The sequence below is a fragment of the Triticum aestivum genome, chromosome 1A, assembly GCF_018294505.1.
Source record: "Triticum aestivum cultivar Chinese Spring chromosome 1A, IWGSC CS RefSeq v2.1, whole genome shotgun sequence".
NCBI classification, from domain to species: domain Eukaryota; kingdom Viridiplantae; phylum Streptophyta; class Magnoliopsida; order Poales; family Poaceae; genus Triticum; species Triticum aestivum.
Genome location: NC_057794.1, coordinates 39715826 through 39727774, shown reverse-complemented (window position 1 = coordinate 39727774; position 11949 = coordinate 39715826). Strand labels below are relative to the sequence as shown.

Genomic DNA, 11949 nt, shown 5'->3' with positions numbered 1-11949 from the left:
TTAACAGAAAAAATAGTTTTTTTTTTCTATTCATAGATTTTTTGGTGATATTGATTATTGTAAATATGCAAATGTTTGCATATTCATATGAACAATGAATTAGGCAAAACCTTTACTTTTTTTTCTAAAATTTCTATTTGAACATTATTTAAAAAAAACAAGCAATACTACTTCATGTATTTTTAAGAAGGAAGAAGAAGAAAAAGAATGAGAGGAAAAAGGAAATAAGAAGAGGAAGAAAGGAGAAGAAGAGGGGAGAGGAAGACGAGGAGAAATAAATAAGAAGAAGAAAAAAGAAGAAAAAGAAGAGAAGAAGAAGAAAGGAATAGAGGAGAAGAAGAGAAAAATAGAATATATATTCTATTTTCTCTTTTCTCCTCTATTCCTTTCTTCTTCTCCTCTTTTTTCTTCTTCTTTTTTTTCTTCGACACGTGGGGGGGGGGTCGATATAGCCCCTCCCGATAACTTCAACACGAGGGGGGGGGTCGATATACCCCCTTCTCGATAATATTATTTTCCCATGTACGTATGTCGTGTCAATATAAACTCCCGATAACTTCAACACGAGGGGGGGGTCGATATATATACCTCCTCCCCGATAATATTATTTTCCCGCATGTACGTATGTCGTGTCGATATAAACTCCTGGTAACTTCAACACGTGGGGTGGGGTCGATATACCCCCTCCCGATAACTTCAACACGTGGGGGCTCGATATACCCCCTCCCGATAACTTCAACACGAGGGGGGGGGGTCGAACATGAGAGGAAGAAGAGGATAAAAAAGAAGAGGAAGAAGAAAAAAAGAGGAGAAGAAAGAATAGAGGAGTTCTTCTCCTCTATTCTTTCTTCTCCTCTTTTTTTCTTCTTCTTCCTCTTTTTTTATCGGGAACGAGGGCCCACGTCACTTGTGGGACGTGGATGTACTGTCCGACACCGACGGCCACATGTATCTCACACCCACGATACTTGCTATTTAGGGTTTCCTCTACCACTCGGCGACCCTTGACGACCCTCATTTCTGATAAAAAAAGAGGAAGAAGAAGAAAAAAAGAGGAGAAGAAAGATTTCTTCTTCTCTTTTTTTTCTTCTTCCTCTTTATTTTATCGGGAACGAGGGTCATCGAGGGTCAGGGTCGCCGAGCGGTAGAGGAAACCCTAAATAGCAAGTATCATCGATGTGAGATACATGAGGCCGTCGGTGTCGGACAGTACATCCACATCCCACAAGTGACGCGGGCTTCGATGCCCACGTCACTTGTGGGACGTGGATGTAGTGTCTGACACTGACGGCCACATGTATCTCACACCCACGATACTTGCTATTTAGGGTTTCCTCTACCGCTCGGTGACCCTCGACGACCCTCGTTCCCGATAAAAAAAAGAGGAAGAAGAATAAAAAAAGAGGAGAAGAAAGAATAGAGGAGTATTCTTCTCCTCTATTCTTTCTTCTCCTCTTTTCTTCTTCTTCCTCTTCTTTTTTTATCCTTGAAGCGTTGTTGAGGCCACCTCAAACCCTAGAGAAGCAGCGTTGAGGCCACCCCAAACCCTAGAGAAGCAGCGTCGAGGCCACTAATTAATATTAGTTCTACGTTTGCCACTAATATATCCATCTGTCATGTTTGAATAATAATTGCCATGTTGTAAATATTTGTAGAAACTATGGACACCGCCCGAGACGAAGTACAAGAAGAGTTGTTGGGGGATATAATCGCACGAGGAAGTGATGCCGTCTGCTTGTTGTTTCTCAACGACACCGATGGTCTGGAAGCAGCTGGCTATGATTATGATGGCTCCGGTGACCTAATGCCAGTGCAAGGAGACCGTGAGGATGGCTCCGGTGACCCAATGCCGGTGCAAGAAGGAGACCGTGATGACGTCTCCGGTGACCGAACCGAGTCCGGCCAGGTATATATATTAGTTAAACTTCTGCTGACTAGCTAATTGATGCATTCATTGTTTTGGTATGTACACATATTAATTAAGTCTTTGTTCTTTTTTCTAGCCCTCCGGATCGAGCACAACTTCGGTAAAGAGACGAGACCCGAAGAAAAAGTTGAGCTCGGATGAAAAGTTTGAGATCATAGCAATCGCGCCCGACGGCCAACCGATTGAACCCCTCCGGACAAAGAGCGCATTTGTTGCTCAGTGCGGGGTTTTGGTTAGGGACAAGATCCCGATCAGCAACCAGCAATGGTTAAAGCCGGCTACAGAAGACCCTGAGGTGTCTTATGTCAATGATATGCAGAAAAATGATCTTTGGACTGAGCTGAAGTCAAATTTCACCCTACCGCCAGAGGATGATCCGGAGAAGCCAGTTAAAGAGCAATTAATCAAGTCTTTTGCTCTTAAGAGGATGGCAGAACTATTCAGGAGGTGGAAGAAAGAGCTGAATAAGTTTGTCGAAAATAAAGAGACACCAGAATTCAAGGGCAGATATGAGAAGATCAAAGATCACTGGCCCGTATTTGTGGCCCACAAGACATCGGAAAAGAGTAAGAAGATGTCGGCGACAAACAAGCAAAATGCTGCGAAGAAGAAGCATCACCATCGCACGGGGTCAGGTGGCTACCTCGTAGCCCGGCCTAAGTGGGCCAAGACTGAGAATGATCTGGTTGATAAAGGGATCGAACTAGAGACAATTAACTGGCCAAACCGTTGCCGGACTTGGTTCTTCGGGGCTGGCGAAACCTTGGACCCTGTATCAGGGAAGTGCATTTGGACGAACGATCAAATGGACATACCAGTCAAGAAGCTTCAGCAGTATATCGAAGCAGCGCAGCAAGGGACGTTCTTTCCAGACAGAGAGAACGACGAGCTCACAATGGCCCTCGGGAATCCTGAGCACCCTGGACGGACACGAGGCACGCCAGGCTCCATTCCGTGGAAGGTTGGGTTTCCGGACGCAGGCGGTTACAAATGCCAGGAGAGGAGGAAAAAAGTGCAGCAGACCCAAATGCAGGCGCTGCAAGCAAGGGTACAAGCGATAGAGGAACGAGAAGCAAATCGCAGCAAACAAACTGCCGAAGCTTCCCCCGAAGCTACCCCGCCATCTCAGCGGAGAAGCAGCGTGGCTTCCACCGAGCTGCTTCAGCCGGAGCATGTCTTGACGGCTCCTGCCAGCTATTCTATGGATGCTATCACGGAGTCTCAAAATTGCCACCTTATGACGCAATGGATGAATTTGAAGGTTAAGACGGCTGTTGGCTCTGTTTATCCTACTGAACCCGACGCAACTTTTCACTGCCGGCCGATTCCAGAAGGATATGCTAGGGTGATGGTGGATGAAATAACAGAGGGATTTGAGGACCTCTAGCTTGACCATCCTACCGGTGAAGGGGAGACTAGGCTGGGTTCTGCTATGAAGACTCCATGCCTATGGCGGAAGGAGCTCATCAACCTTCCGAACTGGACGCCTCCGACTCCTCCTCCTCCTCCGGCGAGTCAGGGCACTCCGCCTCCTCCACCGGCGAGTCAGGGCACTCCGCCTCCTCCACCGCCTCCTCCTCCGGCGAGTGACGATCAGGGCACTCGGCCGGCTCCTTCTCCGGCGCGTGGCGGCACTCCGCCTCCTTCTCCGCCTGCGCCGGCGCGCCCGAGCAGCCAGCCTCCTCCTTCTTCGCCTCGTCAGCAAGGGCGGAAGAGACCTGCCGCCACTGCGGCTGCTCCGGCGCGTCGTAGTCCTTCTCCTCCGCCTCGTAAGCAAGTAAAGAAGAGAACCGCTCCGTCTGCTCTGCCGGCGTCTAGCATTACAGCCAGAGGCGGGAGGACATACAGATTCGGTCCTTCTCTGAAGACTCCAGAGAAGTTACCATACAAGAGGACCCCGAAGGAGAATGTCGAGATCGCGCGAGAAGAAGTGAGGAACTTCTTTGAAGGGGTGAAAGCAAAGAAACATCCATCTCCGGAGGAGAAGGTAGATCCGGTGAATGCGAAGCACACTCTGGCTGCCCTGACAAAACCACCCAAGTCTCCGCCGAAAGGAAACTATGAGCGCGTTATTGGAAAGGAATTTGTCGAAGAGGAGCTATCGGAAAGTACTGTCAGTGATCAAAGGCTTAAAGAACGACGAGCTGGGAAACAAATTGCACAGCTCGGCGAACAAGCGAAGCAATCGTGCCCCCCGCTCAAGGTGCCTAGCGACATCGTCGCTAATGATCCGAGGATGGTGCCCGGTTATAGCAATCTTGGAGATTACCTGCCCGACGATGTACATTATGATTTCATGGAGGTGTAGATACAAAGATACGAGTACGGGAAGCCTCTCGTCAAAGATGAAAGATCTCTGTCAACGATGATGCGAAGATTGCAGATTGGTACTTGAAAATCTGCAGAGAGTCTGGGGGGAGGAGTACTTTGTACGTGAGAGTTAAAAAGGAGCATGACCTCGTTGGAATTGATCTGTTGCCTGTTCCATTTGAGGAGTTCTTTCAGTTTTTCAATCAATTGGCCCTCGATAAAGCAACGGTCACCTGCTACTCTCTGTAAGTAGTACTACTTCTGTCATTAAGTCTCTCTATATAGCTCAACTCTTTCATTGCATGTATTTATAATTATCCTCACTATATTATGCAGATTGAAGATCGCCGAATTGAAGAAAAGACAAGTCGGTGATATTGGGTTCATTAACACATATCTCATAGATGAAACTGAGGTTAAATTTCATCCTGCAGATACCGAGGCCAACTTGCTATGATCGTTGGTAATAAATGAAAACAAAGATATAATACTCTTTCCTTACAACTTCAAGTGAGTGTTACTGTCTTGTGCGTATTCGGTTTCCCTTATATATTAGTCAAGGTTATAGTAATGTAATTGATGAGTTATGCATGCGTGTGCAGTTTCCACTATATTCTCCTAGAGATTAAGCTTGAGCAGGGGCTAGTAACCGTCTTAGACTCAAGACGAAAAGATCCCCAGGACTATGCGGACATGACTCAAATGCTCAAGAAGTAAGTTAAATCGATCATTATCCACCACATCAGCAACTTTGTTCATTTCCTGATATATCAAATAATTGTTTTCTTTGTCTGGCAGGGTTTGGAAAAAATTCACCAAAAAAGCTCCGGGACTCCCGAAGAAGCTGCAATTTAGACACCCGAAAGTAAGTACTATAGTAGCATGTTCCGCGCATCTCCTATTGATTCAAGCGCTAGTTTGATCAATACCATTTGGCATTCTTGCTTATCAGTTTGATTGACCTCTATTTCTTGTAAAGTGGTTGTGGCAGGAACAAGGGAATAATTTCTGTGGATACTACATTTGCGAGTCCATCCGCCACACGACCTGTGAGCGGGGCTACTCTGATGAACAATATGAAGTGCATAAATAACAACATTCACAATTTTATTTTATTACCATCATTTGTGTTGAGTTTCATTCATATATATATATATATATATATATATATATATATATATATATATATATATATATATGTATGTATGTATGTATTGACCCCCTTCTTCAAATTAGATGTTTCGGAAGCGGGATGAATTCCTAGCACCAGCTCGCATGCGAGCAATTCAAGAGGAATTGGCGGCATTCTTTCTTGACCACGTGATCGCTGAAGACGGAGAATACTATGTGGACCATGAGTCCGTATGTTAGGAGATTATATTTGTAAGAGATAATTATTGTATATATGTAGCCGGTAGTGTCGGATAAATATATGAGAACTTGTTGTTCGACCAATCTCTCGGAGAAGGAGAGGTGGTCGATATCACTTCTCTCTGTATGCATATATGTTCATGACGATCTTCTGTTTCCTTCATTTGCTTACTAGCTAGCTAGCGTGTCTAGTCCTCTCTATACGTATGTATAGTACGTAGTATCGACCAAGCACGGACATAAGAGTGGACACTTCTCTCTATTAATTATAGATAGCTAACACAATATATGAAACACCTAAATTAACCCCCAAAACCCCCAACCCCCCCCTTTCAAAAAAAGACGCGTGGATGCCTATTGGTCCCGGTTGGTGCCACCAACCGGGACCAAGGGCCGTCCTGCCTGGGCTCCGCGCACAGGCCACGTGGAGGCCCATCTGTCCCGGTTCAACCGGGACTAAAGGGACAGGGCATTAGTACCGACCCTTTAGTCCCGGTTCAGGAACCGGGACAAAAGGCCCTTACGAACCGGGACAACAGGCCCTTTTTCTACTAGTGCATGAATATGATTTGTAAGTAGTTACGTTTGTTCCTGAGGACATGGGAAAAGTCTTGCTATAAGTAGTCATGTGAATTTGGTTTTCGTTCAATATTTTGATGAGATGTATGTTGTCATCCCTCTAGTGGTGTCATGTGAATGTTGACTACATGACACTTCACCACTGTTTGGGACTAGAGGGAGGCATTGGGAAGTAATAAGTAGATGATGGGTTGTTAGAGTGACAGAAGCTTAAACCCTAGTTTATGCGTTGCTTCGTAAGGGCTGATTTGGATCCATATGTCTCATGCTATGGTTAGGTTTACCTTAATACTTCTGTTGTAGTTGCGGATCCTTGCAATAGGGGTTAATCATAAGTGGGATGCTTGTCCAAGTAAGGGCAGTACCCAAGCACCGGTCCACCCACATATCAAATTATCAAAATACCGAACACGAATCATACGAGCGTGATGAAAACTATCTTGACGATAATTCCCATGCGTCCTCGGGAGCACTTTCCTTTATATAAGAGTTTGTCGAGGCTTGTCCTTTGCTACAAAAATGATTGGGCCATCTTGCTGCACCTTATTTACTTATATTACTTGTTACCCGTTACAAATTACCTTATCACAAAACTATCCGTTACCGATAATTTCAGTGCTTGCAGAGAATACCTTACTGAAAACTGCCTATCATTTCCTGCTGCTCCTCGTTGGGTTCGACACTCTTACTTATCAAAAAGGCTACGATAGATCCCCTACACTTGTGGGTCATCAATGATCATCTCATACAAAAACTTATGTCTCATCACGTCTTGACCATATCACATCACAACAAGCCCTGCAAAAATAAGTTAGACGTCCTCTACTTTATTGTTGCAAGTTTTACGTGGCTGCTACGGGCTAAGCAAGAATCGTTCTACGCATCAAAAACCACAACGCAGTATACTGATTGCTTTTTGATCTTCAGAAAGAACCATGTTCATTGAATCCGATTCAACTAAAGTTGGAGAAACAGACACCCACTAGCCACCTGTGTGCGAAGCACGTCGGTAGAACCAGTCTCGCGTAAGCGTACGGGTAATGCCGGTCTGAGCCGCTTCATCCAACAATACCGCTGAATCAAGAATCAACTAGTGATGGCAAGCAATATGTATATACCCACGCCCACAGCTCCTTTGTGTTCTACTCGTGCATATAACATCAACGCATAGACGTGGCTCAGATGCCACTGTTGGGGAACACAGTAATTTCAAAAAAAATTCCTACGCACACGCAAGATCATGGTGATGCATAACAACGAGAGGGGAGAGTTTCGTCTATGTACCCTCGTAGACCGTAAGCCCGCCTCCCCCGTATATAAAGGAGTGGAGGAGGGGAGGGGCCGGCCCTCTCTATGGCGCACCCTAGGGGAGTCCTACTCCCATCGGGAGTAGGATCCCCCCTTCCCTAGTTGGAGTAGGAGAGGAAGGGAAGGAGGAGTAGGAGAGAAGGAAAGGGGCCGCCCCCAAACCTATTCCAATTCGGCCTCCTGCCCAAGGGGGGCGCATCAGCCCCTTGTGGGCTGGTGTGCTTCCTTCTTATGGCCCATAAGGCCCATAACTTCTCCTAGAGGGTTCCGGTAACCTCCCGGTACTCCGGAAAAATGCCCGAACCACTCAGAACAATTCCGATGTCCAAACATAGGCTTCCAATATATCGATCTTTATGTCTCGACCATTTCGAGACTCCTCGTCATGCCCGTGATCACATCAGGGACTCCGAACAACCTTCGATTCATCAAAACACATAAACTCATAATACCGATCGTCACCGAACGTTAAGCATGCGGACCCTATGGGTTCGAGAAATATGTACACATGAACGAGACTCACTTCCGGTCAATAACCAATAGCGGAACCTGGATGCTCATATTGGTTCCTACATATTCTATGAAGATCTTTATCGGTCAAACCGCATAACAACATACGTTGTTCCCTTTGTCATCGGTATGTTACTTGCCCGAGATTCGATCGTCGGTATCTCAATACCTAGTTCAATCTCGTTACTGGCAAGTCTCTTTACTCGTTCCATAATGCATCATCCCGCAACTAACTCATTAGTCACAATGCTTGCAAGGCTTATAGTGATGTGCATTACCGAGAGGGCCCAGAGATATCTCTTCGATACTCGGAGTGACAAATCCTAATCTCGATCTATGCCAACTCAACAAACACCATTGGAGACACCTGTAGAGCACCTTTATAATCACCCAGTTACGTTGTGACGTTTGGTAGCACACAAAGTGTTCCTCCGGTATTTGGGAGTTGCATGATCTCATAGTCATAGGAACATGTATAAGTTATGGAGAAAGCAATAGCAACAAACTAAACGATCATCGTCTAAGCTAACGGATGGGCCAAGTCAATCACATCATTCTCTAATGATGTGATCCCGTTAATCAAATGACAACTCATGTCGATGGTTAGGAAACATAACCATCATTGATTCAACGAGCTAGTCAAGTAGAGGCAAACTAGTGACACTTTTTTTGTCTATGTATTCACACATGTACTAAGTTTCCGGTTAATACAATTCTAGCATAAATAATAAACATTTATCATGATATAAGGAAATATAAACAACAACTTTATTATTGCCTCTAGGTCATATCCTTCAATACTACCCTTTAAGAAGAAAAATAAATAAATAACTAATGATAAAATCTGCACCCAATTTGCACATGAATTATGCATTTTATAATATGCAAGTATAAGCATATAATATATTTTTATAAAATAGAAGTTTCCTAAGGAGTAATAAAATAGTGGCATTTATATTACCATTTAAGAAGAAACAAAATAAAATATAAACTAAATAAACACTCCATTGATATCACACTTAAAGAAGAAAATAAAATAAAAAGTTAAAGAAACCAAAATATTAAAGTTTCCTAAGGAAGAATGAACCATATGGCATTGGTATACCCTTTAAGAAGAGATACAATGGAAAGAAAATTATAATCTAAAATAGTGAATTTTTTGCGAATAAGGTTTCCTAATAAGCAATGAATTTGTGGCGGTTTTGTTACTCTTAAAAGAGAAAGAAAATGAAATGAAAACTAAAGCAAACTCAAAATAATGAAGATTTCTAAGAAAGAATGAATCAGTGGCATTGGTATTATGCTTTAAGAAGAAAAATATTTATTAAAAAAACAATGATAAAATTTGCACAAAATACACAAAAATTTGCACTTCTTAAAATATTAAATAATAAAAATATAAAAGTGGAATTTTCACAGAAAAAAATATTCATAAGAATGAATGAATTAGTGTTATTGGTATTACCCTTGAAGAATAATGAAAATGAATTAAACTAAAAATAAATAAATAATAAAGTTTTCTAAAGTTGAATTAGTTAGTGGTACTGGTATTTCCTTTTAAGAAGAAATGAAGTGCAAAAAATTGAAACTTGCAAACAATTTGCACAGTAATTGTATTTTTTAAAATATACAAAAAATAACCATATAATAGTGCAATTTTGTGTTAAGCTTCATGCACTAGCCAACACAACCAAAAGTCCGAACTGATGGAAACGGCTAGTGCAATCCACATGTACTGTAACACCCCCTGTCACGTGTGATGGGAGAGACAAGTCAACACGTGCAACCGGAAGAAAGCGACGACGCGCGAAACTCACGTATGACTCAAGAGGCCTCTACGTGGATGCAAGGGGGGGCTACCAGCATTTTTTTTAATAAATTGCGAAAGCCAAGACTTGAACTCAAGACTTTACCTCTGATACCATGTTAAGCTTCGCGCACTAGCCAACGCAACCAAATGTCTGAACTGATGAAAAAGGCTAGTGCAATCCACATGTACAGTAACATTCTGACACATATTACATAGTATTTGTGTGTAAAGTTAACTTAGACAATATACTAAAAATGCCCACAAAAGAAAAAATAAAACCGACTGATAAAGAAAAGGAAAAATATGCTAAAACGCATAAAAACTTTTAAAAAAGACAAAGAGGAAGGCTGGGTTGCACAGATAACGGGCCCGCACCCAATAAGCAATCAAAATTGTCAAAACCGGGGCCAGTCGATAAAACCAATTAAAATCAAACCCAAAAAAGCACAGAGAACAAACCAGAAGAAAAAGGCGCACTCAAAGTATAGATCAACGGTGCCCAAATATAGTTTCTGGCGAATTACAAATAACTAAATTGAACATATATGTAATAATAATAACACAAATGTCTTTAAATTCAACAATCATCATAGTCATGGGATGTTTCATAATTATTCGGAAAATATATAAGAGATAAACCTTAAATTAAACAGTAAAAATAGCTTAATAAGCTCACGAGACTTGTATCACTATCTTCCATGCTTGCATGCAACAGTGTGGAGTACGTCTAAAGCACGAGCGGAGTAGTCCAAGCACCATGGAATGTGCCAAAGCCGGCAATTAAGCCGGAGCAGCCTCAGCAATACCGGCATAGCTTCCATGATGCTCGTCACTGTGGCCGGCACCACAGGCAGGTTCCTTGTCCACGACGACGTCGGTGCCATTGAGTACAACGGCGGCAGCACCGTTGTTTAAGGATCCTCCATTCACAAGCCCCTGCAGTGCTGGCGGGGTCAGCAGGACGACACTGCCATGATCGTCGCCGACTGCTGGAGCGGGGATAACAGGGACACCATGGAGGGGAAGCCCAGCCATGGCCTCATCCACCTCCAGATCAGTTGGCAGGGTGGCAGATGCAGAATGGAAAGTAGGGGTTCCCACGTCGAGGAAAAGGCGCACCATCTCTTGGCACGGTTCCCACACGGCCGACTCCCAGACCTCCTTGTGGCCGCCCAAGCCCTCGGCCATGGACGCAAAGACGGCGCCCTCCCGCTCCGCGCGCAGGTAGTCGTGCATCTCGGGGAGGCCGATGGCGCGACGCACGCCGCGTGTGTAGTCGGCGCCCTCCTCGAAGGCGGCGCGCGTCTCGTCCACCAGGCCGCGCCGCAGCATGTCGTCGACGCGCAGGCCGGTGTACCACTCCATCATCCCCGGCGCGGCGTCGAGCCAGAGGAAGAGGCAGTCGTGGGCGCCGCGGAACGCGGCGCCGTCGGCCTCCACCAACGCCTCGATGTAGGTGTTGGAGCCGCCGGCGACGACGGGGAGGCGGCCCGTGGAGAGGACGCGCGAGATGGCGGCCTCGGCCTCGCGGCGGAAGTCCTCGGCGGTGAAGTCGGCGTCGGGGTGCACGCCGCCGAGGAGGTGGTGCGGCACGCCGGCGCTCTCCTCCTCGGTGACCTTGTTGGTGAGTATGGGCACGCCGTCGTACACCTGGATCTTGTCGGAGTTGATGACCTCGCCGCCGAAGCGCTTGGCGAGGGAGATGGCGAGCTTGGACTTTCCGGTGGCCGTGGCTCCAAGCACGAAAACAACCTTGGGCTTGGGGGACTGGGTATTCACGCCCTTGCACTCCATTGATCAGCAGCTGCTCATGGAACAATACGAGGCAACCCATGGTTACTGTTATTCACTTAGAGAAGAACGTGCATGCATAGTTAATTTAACAAAATGATAAGTGCCACTCAATCAGGTGCGTGGCTCTCCAGTCCCGACGTTTTTCGATGGTAATTCTAATCACGCAAGGTTGGCAATTTACAGTGACAGACTTCTCTCTATACATATAGGGGAAATACATATGTACATATGTACAACCTTGTAAATTGGCATACACAAACAATAAATTAGATTAATATAGGTGAACAGAAGCACAAAGTAATTTGATGTGCAAGTAAACCATGCGCTAAACAACTCCAAG

At 44.9% G+C, this 11949-nt stretch overlaps 1 pseudogene; it reads right to left on the bottom strand.

Moving 5' to 3' along the window:
- Positions 1–10595: 10595 nt before the first annotated feature.
- On the bottom strand, positions 10596–11649 carry LOC123085428 (adenylate isopentenyltransferase 5, chloroplastic-like; annotated as a pseudogene).
- Between the last annotated feature and the right edge of the window lie 300 nt (positions 11650–11949).